The 5770-nt window shown below is 42.8% G+C and overlaps 1 pseudogene; it reads right to left on the bottom strand.

The window, feature by feature from the left end:
* Window positions 1-1424: 1424 nt before the first annotated feature.
* Window positions 1425-2019, bottom strand: LOC101348883 (60S ribosomal protein L23a-like; annotated as a pseudogene).
* Between the last annotated feature and the right edge of the window lie 3751 nt (window positions 2020-5770).

Here is a 5770-nt window from a genome sequence, read left to right as displayed (position 1 = left end):
GCTGCTGCTCGCGGTCTCCGCCCCGCTCCGGCTGCAGGCGAAGGGACCGGGTGAGTGGAGCGCGTCCGCCGGGAGGCGGGACCCGGGGCGCCCAGGCGGGCTGCGGGCTGACTGGGCCTGGAGGGACGCGGCGGGGAGGAAGTGGGACTCGGCGCCTGCTGCCAGCGGCGTCGGGCTGGCCCGCCGAGGACAAGCTCTGCCCGGCGGCTGCTTGGGGCTGTTACTGCATTCTGGATCGTTCTCCCCCACCAGACTGCCTCCTGCCCGGAAAAAAATAGAATCAGCTCAGCGGCCGTCCCACTTTATCTCTTCGCCGGCCCCAGCCCAGTTCCCTTAGTTACCAGACTTCCTGACTGCTGACCCTGTGACAAGTGACAGGGCCCGCGGCTCAAGAACTGCCCGTCCGGCCGCCTAGGGGAGAGTCTTGTTCGAGGACGGTTCTCTGAAGCCTCCTTTTGACAAAGCAGTTTGGCGGCCGGGCCCTGCTTGTCGCCTTCTCCCCCCCTACGCGGCGTTGGAATCCTAGCACGTGTGCTTGTCTTCTTTTGCAGAATGGTTGGTAATCTTTTCCGAAGTTGGCCTCGTAAGCAGGCGGCCAGATAGTGCCGCAGCCTCCTCACGAGAGTCCTGTTTGCGTCCCACCTTGGAATCATGGGGCTCGGATTCTTCTTAGATATTTGAGCAAGTCAACTCCCAACCATGCTGGTCTTTCTCTGAACCTACTACTTGGCTTCAGGTTCGACCTAGAGTAGTACCCTCTGGGGATCCACCACGTTAAAGTAGTAAACCGTTTTACCAGCCAACATGGCTCTTGGTGTCCTGGGTGGAGCAAACAGTTAAGCCTCGACTATGAGCAGAAAGGTCGGCGGCTGGAACCCATCCAGAGGTAACTCGGAAGTAAGGCCTGGTGATCTGCTTCCGAAAGGTCACAGCCTTGAAAGCCCTGTGGGATTCGTTCTACTCCGGGCATATGGGGTCGCCATTAGTCAGCATCAACTCAACTCGACGGCACCTAACACCAGGTGGCTCTACTTTATTAATCCTGGTTAATTAGTTCTTTTTAATTCAGGCAAGTAAAAAGAGGGTAAAGGCCTTAGAGAAGTGTTTTTGATAGCAAGGGACAGCTTTCTGCTGGATTTTTTCAGTTCCTATTTCTCTCCTCTCTTTCCTTGATTCTGCCCATATACGACTGAGGTTTTCGAACGGAGGTGAGTCCATCCAGAATGTTTGACAGCTCTTCACCCCTCCCCCCAACCCTAGCGTTTTCTAGGTGGATTAGAATCAAAACTAAACCAAATGCTAGCTTATTTCCACTGAGCTATGTGTCCATACCCAGTCTGAAACATTGGGACCAATTTTTTTTTTTTTTTTTTTTTTATGGTGGTGAGAAAACTTGTATTTAGAATTAGCCAGCTGGACTCAGTTTAGATGATCCCAAGTTTGTTGGCGACACCTAAAGCATCATAGTCAGGAGCCAGTTAAATATATGCCTTCTTCTCTCAGTCAGGCCTGATCAAGGTGTTGACCTTGGCCACGTCAGTGTCATAGAGCTTCTTCACAGCCCGTTTGATCTGGTGCGCCTTGCCCTGGACGTCCACAATGAAACACAAGTGTGTTATCTTCCGTCTTCTTCATGGCTGACTCAGTGGTCAGGGGGAGCTTGATGATGGCATAGTGGTCAAGCTTGTTTCTCCTGGGGGCCCTCTTCTGAGGATGTTTGGGCTGCCTTCGGAGCCTCAGTCGGAATCGACTCCACGGCAATGGGTTTGGTTTTTTTGTTTGTTTGTTCGTTTCAGAGCCTCAGTGTCTTGGGCCGCCTGAAGGCGGGTGACGTGCGGATCTTCGTGTGTGTGTGTGTGTGTGTGTGTGTGTGTGTGTGTGTGTGTGGCTGTGGCTGTGGCTGTGGATGCTTTTCAACATTGCCTTCTTGGTAGCAAGAAGCCTTTGATTTCGCTTCAGTTTGGCTTAAGTTTTGAGAGGGGCAGGGGCTTCCTTCTTCGCTTTCGGCGCCATGTTCATAAAAAGGGTCTCCAAGGCCAGTTTGGTTCTCAAGATTCTGATAGAGATTCCTAAGTTTACTTTCATGACGATTTGTAAAAACAAAACAACTAAATTTATTTTGTCTACAGTCATTGTAGCACAATACTAGGCATATGGTACAATTTTAATAAAGATGTATGATTTTATTAAATATGTACGATTTTGATGAGTGTTTTAAGCATTTCTAAAAAAAAACTTCACAAATCACTCTTTGAAGATGCAGCTTTAATGCTGTATGTCTATGAATCAATCCAACAGTGTGTCCTTTGTACTAATCTGGCCAAGGCTGTCACCCATCTTTCCAAATGAAGTTGTTAACTGGGTGCTTTGTAAAGCGGTTCTCTGGGAACAAGTGTGATTGTTCAAATTCTTATTGAGCTTCATAGGAATCTATTAGTTGCCCAATGGAAGAAAATATTGTCATTTGAGTTTCCATGAAACATATAGGCATAGAATGCTAAAAGATCAATAAAAGACAAAGTATTCAGTCACACACACACACACACACACACACACACACACACACACACACACACACACACACAAGTTAAAGCTTAGATTTAGGACATTTCTTGAAAAAAAATCTCCTAGGAACTCCAGCGCCAATACGCTTGAGTGAAGAGGCATAATCAATGATTTTTTTTGAATATTTCCCACATCTGTGATTTTCCTAATTTGCACTTGGTCACTTATTTTTTCAACTTTTCACAAATTTCAGCATGCAAACCTATTTTAAGTCTTGAGCTATCCTACTACCATAGTTGGGTGGTAGGTATAAATGATTTTAGTGCTCTCAGTGTTTTTTAGAAGAGGGCAGTCTTAGAAAAACTGTTTTTTGGTGAGAAGAAAATACTAGTATTTAGTTCATTTACCTTTATTGTTCTTGGAGTCAGCTTAGTGTGGTGCTTCTTAGTTCCTCAGGCTTCCCAACGTGCCTGATCACCATTCTACCTAGAAGCTTTATAAAACCTAGCCTCATCTTTTGAATTGAATTTTCAGAGGTGCCGGGAACATGCACTTTAAAAAAATTCCCCTAGGTAATTCTGATTCTAATCAGCTTTGAGATGATGGAAACATTTCATAGTGTTAGGGTTGTGATAAAGTGCTACCATCTGTGCTATAAACAATTTAATATTAGGCTTTTATTCACTGTGTTATGCTTCAGGAAATGTAATTTAATCTAAATATTTATAAGCCTGGTCAATGAAATTATTTAAAATTTTTATGTCAGTTGGAGTCTGGTAACTCTGTGAGGCAGTGCTGGTTCCTTTGTAGGGCTGCTGCTTTGCCTAGATGGTGTTTTGTTCAATTTAGAAAAAAATGTCCACTCCTTTCAGTGTTCATAGTCTGCCAGGCCCCAGGCCCTAGGAATGGTGAGCAGAGTGTGGGCTAATTTCAGCTTCCTCTTGGGCCCTGTTCCTCTGGATCCACCTAACTAAATTTAGATACTTACATGTATTATTTTGATATGGTTTTTGACCTTACATAATCTCGCGTGCATTTAATCATTAGTTTTTCACTCTGTTTGTATAAACCCACGGACTTGAATTTAGTCCAGCCTTATTACCTTGATATAAGGTTTGTAGTAAATTACCCTTAATTCATGAGATGAATTTGTTCTATGTCCCCATCTAATTAAAAATCTCCAGTTCTCTCTTCACCAAAATATTTGCAAATTGATATTAATTATGGATTGTCTTGTTGTGATTTAAGTATTAGTGAAGAATAAAAGTGAGCAGTTGATCTCTGAGGAAACATCTAAACATAGGTTCAGATACTAAATACTTAAAAATTGCTTTAAAAAACCTTGCCCAGCTACTTTGTTACCACTATACAGTTTGTTCTTAAGTCACTATTCATTTCTTTTGGTTAGAAATGGAATCAGTTGATATCTGGTGGTTTGGGTTAGTGGCTTTTTTTAAAAGTAAGTACAGGTTTATTCTGGCACCTTCTGCACTGGTGTATGCACTTGCCCCAAACTTTCCCTCTTCTCATCTAGTCAAGGAGAAAGTTTGGGATTTGGCTGTAGTGGTTAAGAGCTACGGCTGCTAACCAAAAGGTTGGCAGTTTGAATCCACCAGGTGCTCCTTGGAAACCGTATGGGGGCAGTTCTACTCTGTCCTATAGGGTCACTATGAGTCAGAATCGACTGGACAGCAATGAGTTTTTTTTTTTTTTTGGTAGGCTGTAAGGAGCCCTGTTGGCACAGTGGTTAAGCAGTACGGCTGTTAACCAAAAGGTCAGCAGTTTGAATCCATCAGTCACTCCTCAGAAACCCTATGGGGCAATTCTACTCTGTTCTATAGGGTCGCTATGAGTTGAAATCAACTTGATAGCAATGAGTTTGGTTTGGTTTGGTAGGTTGTAAGCCTCTGAGGGCAGCAACTGGGACTGTCATGCTTTTCTTCCTTCCTAGCACTTGGCAAAGGTGCTGAACAGATGTTTCTTGAGTTGAACTGAACAATCTCCTTGTGTTTAGGAGATATTTTCAAATTGTTTCCTAATTAGTGGAAACTAAGTAATAAAGAGTCTGCTGAAGTTCTTTATGAAGCACATCTGCTGCTTCCACTAATTAATTTTGTTTATCAAGCCCAGCTCCCTTGGCTTATTTCTATATGTAAAGATGCCTTTTAAATGAAAGTGCAGTGGAAAGACAGAAACGTGCCAGCAGAGCAATATGTACCATATCTTTTGGCTCGTGTAGACATAATTTGTAGCACTCAGAAACATTAAGTTATACCATATATTCCCAAAAAGAAAGAAGTATGCTAAAGGAACCATTAAACAAATCAAAAATGATATTAAAGCAGGAATTGATCTCTGAGTAATGTCTCAAGCTGTACTTAGTAGCTTTTTATTTCCTAAGTTGAACCCTTTAGCCTGATGGTGCTGAAACAGACTTGAAAATCATACGAAAAATCACAACTTGGAAATAAGCAAGGCATTTGTCAATTATGAGGGACTTTTTTTTTTTTTTAAGATGCATGGAGAAATTAAGTTAATTGCAGTATTTAGTGGAGGTTTTAGTCCTGTTAAGGTAAAAAACGTATTCAGGAAAATATTTCCATTAGTGTTTTGAAGCTACTGCTGTGTGCACCCTAAAGTACAAAGTCAATTCTATACGTTAGAGCAATTGGTTGGTTTTCTTTATTAAGGAGATAATGCACATAACCTACATGGCATTGCACTTAGCACATACTAAGAGCTCTGTAAATGTTATCTTACTATTCATTGCTGTTTATCAGTATTAATTTGACAAATATTGAGGGCCTTTGTTCTGCCTTCCCTAATCTACTCACCCCACTTGCCTCTGTGACCTCATGCCTTACTGCTCTCCCCGACTCTCACACTTCTCCAGCCATACTTGCTTTCTTGCTATTTCTCAAAGATGTCAGGCACCCTTCTACCTCAGGCCTTTGCACATGCTGCTCCCTCTGTCTGTAACAGTCTTACCCGAATATCCACAGAAGAAGTCTCCTTCTTCACTCTTTGCTCTGATGTCTCTTTCTTGGGGAGAACTTTCTTAACCATCTGTTTAAAATGGTAACCCTCTTTTCATTCCCCAAACTCTGTATTTTCCTTCTCTGCTTTAAGTTTTCTCTATAGCCCTTGCTCTCTTCAAACAGAGTATGTAATTTACATTTTTATTTAATTTGTCCATCATCCACCTACTAGATCCATGAGGGATTTGGTGCTTCAAACTGTGGCCAGCATATAAGAGATGCTCAAT

The sequence above is a fragment of the Trichechus manatus genome, unplaced genomic scaffold (genome assembly GCF_000243295.1).
Source record: "Trichechus manatus latirostris isolate Lorelei unplaced genomic scaffold, TriManLat1.0 scaffold00098, whole genome shotgun sequence".
Classification (NCBI taxonomy): domain Eukaryota; kingdom Metazoa; phylum Chordata; class Mammalia; order Sirenia; family Trichechidae; genus Trichechus; species Trichechus manatus.
Note: the sequence above shows the minus strand (reverse complement) of the source record. Positions and strands in the feature narration are given on the sequence as shown.